This window comes from Vombatus ursinus, unplaced genomic scaffold (assembly GCF_900497805.2).
Source record: "Vombatus ursinus unplaced genomic scaffold, bare-nosed wombat genome assembly UNPS02008996.1, whole genome shotgun sequence".
Lineage (NCBI taxonomy): Eukaryota > Metazoa > Chordata > Mammalia > Diprotodontia > Vombatidae > Vombatus > Vombatus ursinus.
The window spans coordinates 7,009,342-7,021,924 of NW_020948774.1; the positions used below are offsets into that span (position 1 = coordinate 7,009,342).

The window sequence follows — 12,583 nt, forward strand, 5'->3', positions numbered from 1 at the left end:
AGAATTACAGTTTGGGGAAACAGTGAAGGAAAGAACAGGTATGGCACTGGTTCTGCTACAGTAAAGAGATAGATTTGTATTTTCAGGAGCAGAAAGGCTAGACTGGAATCAGACGATATAGGGCCTTAAAGGCTGGCAGGAATATTTGTCACTTTTTGCCATCTTAAATATATACACAGACACAACTCTTCCTGTTATCTGATACCCTCCCAATTATCTATCTCACATCTTTCCTAATTCCTGTTTCCCACAGAATCCATACTTCCTTTGAGCTTCCCTATGCCCTATCAAAGGTACAACCATTCAAGCCCTTTGTAAACTGGCTCCAATCCAATACAGCTTTCAAGATTCATTACACATTATTCCCTTTCATCATTTCTGTGGTTCAATCAAATTGTCCTCACTGTCCCTCATATACAATACTCCAGTTTCCATTTCTGTATCTTTGAACAGGCTATCCCCCATTGCGGGGAATACATTCTTTTCTCCTGGGCTCAAAGACCAGCTGAAGCATCATCATCTTCTACATGAGGCATTTCCAAATCCTCCCACCTTTTTGTTTCTCCCCCTCTAATTATCTTGTATTTAATTTGTTTATATGTGTTGTTTATATGTTTATACATGTTGTCTCTCCCGATAAAACACACGTTTGAGTAGGGAATGTTTCTTTTTTGTCTTCCTAATCAAAGCACCTAGTAGAGTACTTGGCACAATAAAAAGCACTTAATAAATGTTGATTGATAGCTGAATCTCACAAAAACGTCTACATTCATTTGCCTTTATCTCTTCTTGCTCATTTCTAAATATCTTACAATCTATTTTCCACTCCATACCTAATAAAATTACTCTCGCAAAGATCACTATCTTTTCTCAGTCTCTATCTTCCTTGACTTCTATAGAATCTAATACTCCCGTTTGGTTACCTGTCAGGAAAAAAACAAAAAACAAACAAACAAAAAAATCTTCCTCACAACTACTAATGTTAAAGAGTGAAATGGGTTATCTGAGGAACTGTTAAGTTTCCCTCTTTGTAAGTCTTTCAGCAGAGGCTGGATGACCACTTTACAGATATGTTACAGCAGGGATTTCTTTCAGGTATGGGTTGGACTAGATGGCCACTGAATACTGCCTTCTGAAAATACTCACATTCTATGATGTGGAGTTGAATCCCAGATCTCTTATTTACTAAGTGACCAGGGGCAAGTCCCAGAACTTCTCTGGATTTCAGTTTTCTAATACACAAAATAAGGGGATTGGATTAGATGATTGCTAGAGCTCCTTCTAGCTCTAAATCTATGATCTTAGACTGGAAGGGCTGGACTTAATAAATTGTGGTCAAAATATGGGTATGCAGAAGCACTAACCTTACAGTCAGATGATCTTGGTTCAAATCCCACCTCTGATACTTACAAGTATTTTCATCTATAAAATGAGGGAGTACTTTTTGCTTCAGCAAATGGAAACTGAATCATGCTGTTTAGCCAAGCAAAAGAGCCCTCATCATTCCCAGTCCAGTAATGACTAAGGTATTGATGCTGGGATGGTGGTGTCAGCTTCTATGACATTTCATTCCAAATATGGAAGTGTAAGGACTAGTGTCTGTGTTAGGGGATTCTTTCCCTTTGGGGAACTTATAGTTGGCACTGTAGTCCCATTCTATGATGAATGACTGGGCACATTCAGAAAGAGTTAGCACTTGACTTGAAGTATCCAGAAGTCCAGGCCTTTGTGTTACTTTGGGAAAGTCAATCCATTTCTTTGGGCCTCGGGTCCTAAATTATAAAATGAGGGTGTTAAGACTAGATGACCTTCAATGTCCCTTTAACTCTAAAATGACAATCTTATCTTCCTCCTTGAAAAAATACCAATAAACTGCCAATTAGGCAGGTACGTTAGTAAGGGTAGAGAAGCAAGGCAAGTATGTACTAGGTCAGTCAAAAACCCTATTACATACCAAGGCCACTATCTTGACCAATCCTTTCCCTTAGGTCTTGGTGGGGACAATCCAGGACCTTGAGCCCAGGACCTCCAGGAATTATAGTCATCCACGAAGGAATAAACCCTCCTGGAAAAGGAGTCTACCTTCAAAACCACCAACTTTGTATCAACTGCCATGCATAAGGTAATCAAGCCCAAGAGCCCTGTGAAGAGCAGCACTGAGACTACTAGACCTGGTTCCAGCCCAGCCCTTGCAGCCATTGTAAAGGGAGGTAACTCCTGTGAAGATGTGAACAGCAAATTCCTTTGCAGGTACTGTAAGCCCCTGCCTTCATTAGCAGTCTTAGCTACTGTAGATTCATTAAAGAAAGTTTTCAGCACCAAAGTCTTTGGCATTGTCAAATGATTAACATTAAAAATGGAAATGATATTTATCAATGGAAATCATGTTACATGACATGCAACACTACTCTAAGGACCACTGGGTCTTTGTATGTGACTTGCAGCTGAAGCCACATAAATGTGTAGTCTCCTCCTATTAGAATGTGAGCTCCTTGACAGCAAGAACTGTCTTGCTTGTTAAAATCTGTATCCCCAAGTATAGCATAGTGTTTAGTATTTAGTAAGAACTTGACTTTTTTTTTTTTTTACTCATTCATTCTTTTATGCATTTATTCAGTCATCCATCCATCCATCCATCCACAACATTGTTCTCTCTGGATTTGCTTCCTTTGACTAGTATTTCTTAGTTGGCTCCCCTCCCTATCCTCACTCCCAAATATAAGCATTTCCCAAGTTTCTTTTATTGGCTTTTTCCTTCTGGGGGTGCTAGGTGGCACAGTGGATAGTGCAGGGCCTGAAGTCAAGAAAACCTAAGTTCAAATACTGCCTCAGACACTTACTAGCTATATGACTCTGGGCAAGTTGCCTAACCTCTGTTTGCCCAGTTTTTTCATCTGTAAAATGGGGATTATAATAATACCTACCTTGCAGAGTTGCTGTGAGGATCAAATAAGATAATATTTGTTAAGCACTTAGCACAGTGCTTGGCACAAAGGAAGCACTATATAAATGTTAGCTATTCTTATTGTTATTGTTATTGGATTTCTTTTCTTCTTACTACATTCTCTGCCTCAGTGGCACAGATTTCTCTCTCCACTTTGAAGGAGGTGACTATGTCTCCATATTACTGTAACTTTCCTTTCTCTAAATCCTCAGAGCCTCAAAATTCCAAATACCAGACTTGAATATCTTATCTGCAACTTATGTAAACAATATCCCCCTCTGAGCCTCAGTTCCTAATTCTGTAAAATCAGCATGATGCTAGATGTCTCAGGTTCCTTCCAATGCTAAGATTTTATGCTTCTATGTCTGAAACTGAAAAAAAAATTTTTTTCCCCTTGAAACACATTCTTCCTCCTGTTTGCTATTTCTGCTTGTTACCATTCTCTTAGTCATCTAAGAATGCAACTTCTCAGTTTTTGTTAACTCATATCCAACCTGTTGCAAAATCCTGTCAATTCAACCTCTGACCTGTCATATCTATCTCTTTCCAAGAACTAGTACTACAACTCTAGTTTTTTATTACATTTTGCATGAACTACTCCAATGCCTTCCTAACTAATACCTTCCAGCCCCCATCTATCCAATATTCTATAGTCAGACTAATCTTCCTCTAACTCTATCAATTAACTACTATGCATCACTCTGCCCACTTCCACACCAAACTTTACATTTTATAGAATTAAAAAGTCCAGATTCTTTGGCCTGGTAATCTAGGCCCTAGACAATCTAGCCTTCATTTTCCTTTCTAGCACTTCCCTTCACAATTCTATGATAATGGCATAATGGATTTTGAGCCAGTGCAACTGAACTCAAATCCTGGCTCTGCTGCTTATTATATGACTTTGAGGAAGTCATTAATTTCTCTTGGTCTCAGTTTCCTCATTTGTAAAATGAGGATATTGAACTAAGTGGCCAAGTTCCCCATTCAGCATTATATCTATGAGTCTATGATATAGTAAAACTGTACTACTCATTCTCTGAAAACATTCTATACTTTCCTGCCTCTATACTTTTGTTGACACTCTAATAATTTAAGTGGAATTTAGAACTGGGTAGGTTATAGTTACAATGAGAAAGTAAAATTAAAATATCCAAAAGGCAGAGAAATGGAACTAGAGCTCAAAGAATCATAAAACTGAAAGGGAAAATTTAATCCATTTAGAGGAATAATCTAATTCCTTCATTTTATAGATGAAGTTGATGCTCAAATAGAATAAGTAGGTGACGAATGCAGAGAGGAGACTAGAATCCAGTACAGAACTTGATTTCTATCATTCTTTTCATCACACTACATTACCCCAGATTTGCAAGTTGTTAGGTTGAGAGATTAAGTCATAAGGATGAATTTCCCAAGAAAAAAAGTGTAGAAAGCTGTAAAACATGTTGTTGTCTGTTGTTGTTGAATCATGACCCCATCTGGCAAAGATACTAGACTGACTTGCCATTTCCTTTCCCCTCTCATTTCATAGATGAGGAAACTAAGGCAAACAGGGTTAAGTGACTTGCCCAGGGCCACATAGCTTACCAAGTGTCTGAGGCTGGATTTGAACTCATGAAGGAGGATGAAGTCCTCCTGATTCCAAGCCCAGTGCTTTATCCACTGTAACATCTAGCTGCTCCATAAAACATTTCGTCACAGTGCGTAAGAGGAGATACCAACACTTTTATTCTATTCTGAGATCAGTTTACTATCTTTCTGCAGAACCCATCCAAGATACATGTATTTGGTGGTCTAATTCAACAGGCTGCATATCTAGTTTAGCTCTGGGCCATGGTCTGGTTTATATTTTTCATCTATTTTGCTTTTTCAGTATAGATGGTTAGACTCATCCTTGGTATTGATAGAGGTTTTTCTGAGGAGGTGTAGAATACTAAGGCTTGAGACAGCTAGGTGGCGCAGTGGATAGAGCACTGGCCCTGGAGGACCTGAGTTCAAATCAGGCCTCAGACACATAACACTCATTAGCTGTGTGACTCTGGGTAAGTCACTTAATCCCAATTGCTTCACACCCCCCCCCCCAAATACTAGGGCTTGTTGAATTAACTACATAGTCATTTGTAAATAAGAGTATTTGGAAAACTTTATGTTTGTTTGGACCTTATGAATGATAATTTCCATGATACTGGAATGCATTTTTATTAAACAGATTGACTTCTTCCCAGGTAAGCTCAAACACAGACCAGCTTTTCACAAACTAGAAAAACTGGAGGTGAATATACAACTACCACCTTGTCAGAAATAAAATGAAGTACCAATAACATTGAGCCAATATTGTCTAAACAACTGCAATATAAAGGTTTTAGAGTACTTTGATTTTACATTAGTTTTTTTCTTCACTTTTGGTGGGACAACAGCCATGTGTTCCTTACTTTTGGCTGTCTTCATTGGAGTGAATTTAAATCTGAGAGGGTTTTTTTGGGGGGGGGGAAGCTTAGCACAGATAAATTCTTAATTTTATGAAGTGTACACCAGGGAGACACAAAATTAAAAAAACAACAACTATAAACCAATATTCTTAATATTGATACAAAAATAGTGTTCTTTCTCAGCTCCCTGGGAAATAGCCTGTGCAATAATACAGATACAAGATGGATTGTCATATGAAGTTTACTCCATTTTTTTATAGACAAAATTGATTTTTATGTTTTAACATGTATTTCTTTAATGTCAAAGAATGAAGTAGGCATCTCTTTTCCTAGAAAATTACATTTTACTTTTAAAGATAAAAGTTAAGGTACTCTATGTGAATACTAAAAAATGTATTTATTCAAGGGAGAAGATTAACAATAACTTTCTTTTCTGACAAATATTTTATTGAATATTTAAACAATACTGCTAACTAATCAAATTACTATGGTATGATTTGGGGTCATGTGACATAACAGGCTGAAAGTGTTGAAAGTAGAGGGTATTAACGCCAGGAAAACTTGTGTTCAAGTCCCACCTCTGACACATAATGGCTGTGTGACTCTAGGCAAGTTACTTAACCTCTCAGTGCTCTAGGCAATTTTCCAATACTATAAATTGCAAAGAAGGTACCTCCTGGCATTAGTAGAGGGAGTTTTCTCACCCTATATGAATAAAATCACAGGTCTTATTCCTATCCCTGTAGCTTAGGATAAATGGGAATCAAAGATATCTTTTTATTTTATTTTTTTCAGTTTTCAAGATAAATGTGTTAAATCCAAAACAAACTACTTAAGTGTGACTAGAAACTATTAAACTCTACTAATATTCTACTGAAAACTACATTCAAGGATGCTATGTAATTACTGTATTTGAATAGAATCTGTGCAGAGTTGAGTAAACAGCATTACATTCTTGAATGATTTACATATTATTGCTACCATTGATATAATTATTTCTTTTTGTTTCTTTCTTTTTTTTTTTTGGGTGAGGCAATTGGGGTTAAGTGACTTGCCCAGGGTCACACAGCTAGGAAGTGTCAAGTGTCTGAGGCCAAATTTGAACTCAGGTCCTCCTGACTCCAGGGCCAGCTCTCTATCCACTGCGCCACCTAACTGCCCCAAATAATTACTTCTTACATTTTCTCCTCTTCATTCATTCACCAGTCTTTGATGAAGATCCCCTATATAAGAGGAGTACAAATGACAAGTCAGGGATGAAAAAAGGGATAAAGACTCCTAATGGATCCCAAGTCACAGTTTTGAAATGGCTGTTTATGTTTTTATGCCAGTTCAAGGTTCTCCACAAAATTTAAGAGCAGCCTAAAATGAAAAACAAATGACATTGACATGACTTATTATCACTCTTTAAAATGCTAATCTAACAGGAGAAACCTGCTTCTTTAGTTACATATTTGATTTTTATCCAGTTCAGTCCATGTATTTTCTACTCTAGGACCTCTGCCTAGTTATCTTCCAGCAATTTTAATCATATTTTGGGAAACAGAAAAAAAATATAAGCACACACTATAATTCTTAAACATCATCTTTCTTTATAACATCACCTTCAGTGATGATATAAGCATTATTTGAACAAAAAACAGGAATCATTAAACCAAAAAACAGGAAGAGACACTAATTTATGGAGCCAAATTTCAATAGACCTACTTTTAAAAGATGTAGAGTTTTAAAAGATTTTTAATAAAGTAATCAGAAAAATGCAAACTTTCAATGTGAATGATTATGTAGGCAATATTTGTAGATAATTCAAATTATCTTCAAATACAGCTATCTTTAAAGGTGAATAATTCTTCATCAATCTTGACTTTTGTCTCATCACTGGACTTCAATGACTTAGAAATCCATTTCTTTGATGAGCAATTCTTTGCTTATTATCTAAGGAACAATGAAATGAGAATGAAAATTTAAAACTGCTATGTTTAATTTAACATAAGTTTAAAATTAAGTGATCCTTGCACATCCATAACTTGAGACTTGTCTACGTAACTGAGTAAAATGCACTTAAGTTTCAAATATTTTTAAGTAGCTCATTCCTGGAAATCATTAAACCAATAATACAGAACTCTTTCTCAATTAAAAGAATCTGGGGATAAGTGGTTTTCAAAGGAGTTTATAATTTAGTTGTAGGTTTAAGATATTTAGATAAATTTTTGGTAATTTTCAGGAAAAGGACACTAGTATCTGGGGGATCAGTACAGGCTTATTGTAGGAAGTAATACTTGAACTGAGTTTTCCAGAAGTTAGGGATTCTACAAGGTGTAAGTGAAAAGACAGTGTATTACAGGCATGAAAGTAGGAATGGGAATGATAAGCATTTATATTATACCCACTATGTGCCAGACACTGTGCTTTTTGCAAATATTATTGATCCTCATAGCAATGACCTGTAAGGTAGAAGCTATTATCCCCATTTTAAAGTTGAAGAAGCTGGGGCAAACAGAGGTTAAGTAATTTGCCTAGGGTCTCACAGCCATTATGTGTCTGAGGCTGGATTTGATTTCAGGTCTTCCTGACTCCAGGCCCACTACTCTGCACAACCAGCTGCCTCTCAAATGGGAAACAGCCTGTGCAAAGCTATGGAGAATAAAGACAGAATACTGTGTATAGATAACAGCAAGATGGCTGTTGCTGCAATACAGAGTTTATGAGGGAAAACTGGGTTGGAGCCAGACTGTGAAAGGCTTTAAAAGCTAAACAGAGAAGTTTGTTATCCTTAAACCAAGTAGGAGTGACTGGAGTTCTAGAAATATTGATTTGGTAGCTCTGTGGAGTATAGGCACAGCCCAAACATGAAAAATTAATACTTCCAAATATTTGTCTGTCTTTATTTCTGTAAAGAGTGATTTGTAGCAGTATTTATATGACTCTTCTGGGTGTCTTCATAGGTAGACTTCCAAATACTTTACACATTCTATAATTTTTTTGAATGGAATTCCCTTTTCTATCACTTCCTGGTTTTGGTTTTTTTTTGTATACAGACTGAAAAAATCTTATTACCTTAAGTAAATCACAAGTTGTTTCAATTATCTTTAGTTAAATCCCCATGGTTCTGTAAGTAAACTATAAAAATGATGTGACTATTTTGCTCTTTATCTAACTTATTCTCTCAATTTATATTTCTTTTTCTGGCTATTTTAGCATTTTGAGAAATATACAAGATGGGGTGACAATGGCCATTCTTGCTTCAGTCCTGTTCTTAGTAGAAAGGACTCCAGTATACATCTCCATTATAGACAATATATGCTTTTGGTGTTAAAGAGACACCATTTACCATAGTAAGGAAAAGTCCATTCTTAGGGTTTTTCATGTTTAAGAAATATGTAAAATGACCATTGTATTTTTGAAAAATCTTTCTGCATATATTGATAATTGTCATTTTTAACAGTTTTGGTTATCAATGTGGTCTATTTTATAATTTTTTTAATATTGACTCATTCTTGTGCTCTTGGTATAAATTCAACCAGAACATAGTGGGTAATTTAAAAACATGTTCTTATATTAATTTTGTTAATAGTTATTCATTATTTTTCCTTGACATTCATTAGTGAAATGGGTCTATTTTATTCTTTTTCTGCTTTGGCTCTTCCTCTTTTAGGTACTGACAATATTTGATAGAAGGAATTTGTTGAATTGTTTTTTTTCCTATTTTTTTTTAAAAAAGCATGTAATAACGGAATCAATTTTTCTTTGTACATTTGATAGAATTTTCTTCTATATCCATCTGATCTTGGTCCCTCACCTACCCCCACACTCCCATCCTCTTAGCGAATTATTCCTTTTTTTGAGACGGGGTTATTCAAATTGCTTTCTTTATTTCTTTTTCCTCTGTTTTAAATTCACCTTTTTTCATTTTTGATATTGGTAATTTGGTTTTCCTCTTTTTAAATTATATCAGTTAATGGTTTATTTGCTTTATTGGTTTTATCAAGTAAATGGGCTTTTTGTTTTCATTTTTCTCTCTCCTTTATTTTCAAGATCGCTATTTTTGTGTTTAGTTGAATTTGTTGATTTGTTGCTCTTTTAGTTTTTAATTGCATGACCATTGATTTGTTTTCCTTCTCTTCTGTTGATCAAAGTCTTTAGTGGAACCTTTCTACTTTTTATAAGGCTATTATTCTAGTTCAGGCCCTCATTACCTCTTGGATAGACTCTTTTAACAATCCTCTAACTGTACTCCCTACCTTGTCCCAACTCATGCCAATCCATTCTCCACTCAGCTACCAAAATAGTTTTCCTATAGCATAGACACGTCCATGACATCCACTCTATTAACTTTCTCTTATGTATAAGAGCAAATAAACTTTGTTTGGCATTTAAAGCTTTTCACATTCTGGCTCTTTCCTATTTTTCTAGTCTTTTTCCACATGATTTCTCCTCCACACAACCTAAAGTTTAACTACATTGGCCTACTTTCTGCTTGCCTCACATGATATTCCATCTCTATGCCTTTTCATTGGCTGTCTCCATACTTGTTTAAATTTTTTTTTCAATTTATCTCTGATGGCAGAGACCGTTTTTCCTTTTTCTTTGAATCTCCAGCACAGTGCCTGGCAGATTGTCCTTGCTAAATAAATGCCTACTAACTGATTGGTAGGATATACTAGGGGGAAAAAAGCAAACAAGGAGCAGGATTTAGGTGTAAAGATTAATGTCTTTATCAGTGTGCCTCACATTTAAGGCCTATGCAAAGGGAACAAATGACAAGGAAAAACATGACAATTACTTTAGATTGAGCACAGCATATACATTCATAAGCTTGATGAAAATAAGCTTGCATTAGAAGACTGTAGGGAAAAAAACGAATCACTTTGTATCTTCTCATTAACTACTATTATTTTAGAAAACCAAAGAAGTGGTACTGCCTCTGTGTTTAGGCTCTCAACTTCTTTCCCCTTGACTTCTATGACAGCATTCTAACTGATCTCTCCACTTTCAGCCTTTCTCTATTTCCAAAGCCAACCTTAGCGTTACCACCTGAGTAATTCAAAGTACAGTGACATCAATTCCTTGTCCTAAGAACTTCTGTGGGATCCTCACTGCTTACTACATAAAATGCAAATTCTTTAGTCTGGCATTCAAGGACTCCCACAATCTGGCTTGAACCTACCTTTCCAGGCTTATCAAATATTACTCCTATTGGACACACTGGATGTTTTAGCCAAAATGGACTAAAGACCACCCTAACTTTTGCTCTACCATTCTTAGCATTTGCTTTGGTGGGGGTTAAAAGGTCTTTTCCCTCCATCTACTTTCCTCCCTTCAAGACCCAACTCGTGTCACATCTAAAAAGTTTTCCATTAACCCACCACAGTTTGTCTCATCTTGAATTTTTTATGCCACTCTATTTGAACTTATAACCTGTATCATAGTTATTTATTACAGTGTACATACTTGCTTATCAAGGACAGGAAGGACTAGATAATTTCATATATTCCCAGAGCCTAGCACAGTACACTGCATATAGTCAGTACTTGATAAATGCTGAACTGAATGCTAATAAATTTATTTTTTTCTATAAGCCCAGTAACTAACAAAATTCTTTATAGGTCCTAAAATGAATATGCAAAATTTTACAACAAAACTACTGACTGCTAGTCAATAATTTCTATATTGCTCTGAATATATAGACTACTGAAGTAAAAATGGAAAAAAACCCAAGTTCCTTACTATACAAATTATTTAAAAGTTTAACTTGGTCAGGAACAAGTATATTTTTTTCTTTGGTTAATAGACATTAAAACGCCAAAACATGTTTTAAAGTTTATTGGAAATTAATTAATTTTAAAAATAATTTAAAATATCTTTTGCACAGCTAAAATATGATTGCCTTAAGACTTCTGTTTCTCATTTGAAACACAAATTTAAAGAAATCTTACATGAGATATGACAAAAAAAATTTCTTCCACGTTTCTGTGTGACTACTAAGCTATCAACATACTTAAAATTCAGGGCCTATTAGACTTAACTATTGCTATCATATTGTCGACACCATAAAAAAACACAGCTGTTAATTTCTTTATTCAGTTTCTTGTTTACTTTGTAAACTAAGGCTAATGTAGGTCACATTATATTTCTACTACTTAATTCAATTTATAGAGTATATAAATTACAATGAGATTATGGTTTGTAGTTAAGTATTTTAGTGGGGCGTGGAGGCATAGAATAAAAAGTATAAAAACTCAAACATTTAGCCATAGCTAATTGAAGGTAAATAAAAAGTGAAGATAAGCTGAAATTATCATTCGAGTAAACAGAAAAACAATGTTTATACAATTTTCCAAGACTCACATAATACAAAATATTATGTTTATTTATTACATTATGCGGCAAAAAGTATAAAGGCTCATCTGAAATTATCAGAATGTTCTGTTATATAAAAAACTTACCTGATTGAAGTTTACTTGGATGATGCTGTCCACCTGCTCCTGTTAGAGGAGGAGGACTTGCCCCTGCTTGTCCAGTACCTTGTGCTGGGCTTACAGTGGTAAGAGTCCCAGGAGGTAATGGCTGACCTCTTTTTAATAGCTGCTTCTGTTCTTGCTGGCGGAAACGTGGAGGCACCTCACGAGGCAGGTAACGGGACGCAGCTGGCTGCTGGCCATTGGCAGATGCACGTTTGCCATTGCTGCTATTGGTGATAGTGCTGGTGGAAGTACTGGTACTGATACCAGCAGGTTGGGGCTGGCTTGAACTGGTCTTAGTAGGTTCTGGCACTACAAGGAATGAAACAAAAAAAGCCCTAAATTTAAATATGATCTCATGAAAAAATGAGAAACAATTACTATTATAATATAGTGGAAACAGTCATGAACTTGTACCCAGGTTTCTTGACTGCAATTCCATTCTTGCCACTAGTTTCTTCAGTAAAATGAGGGGCTTAGACTAGCTTATCTCTTAAGTATCTTTCAGCTTTAAAGAATTCTAATGCAATGATCATGAAAAACAAGTTTGCAAAAGTTTAATTAGAAGTTTAAAGAAGTTTGGTCAGAAAACCAATTAAGCAAAATCATTCTGAGACCATCTAAAGACAGAAATGAAAAGTCAACAAATGGATGAAAAATGGAAAAGATATGTGCAGTTTTATAACAAATTCTTTTCTATATTAATGATAGAGGGGCCACCACATTTAGATTATAACATTATTGTTTCTGGT

At 35.5% G+C, this 12,583-nt stretch overlaps 1 protein-coding gene across 3 annotated transcripts in view; it reads right to left on the bottom strand.

The window, feature by feature from the left end:
• Positions 1 to 12,583, bottom strand: part of TNRC6C (trinucleotide repeat containing adaptor 6C) — a 171,185-nt gene that overhangs the window by 121,408 nt on the left and 37,194 nt on the right. For all 3 annotated transcript variants that reach the window (XM_027850100.1, XM_027850099.1, XM_027850096.1), the window contains exon 3: positions 11,817 to 12,143. The gene's annotated coding sequence lies outside the window, so the exon portion shown is untranslated. The remainder of the gene's footprint in view (positions 1 to 11,816; positions 12,144 to 12,583) is intronic.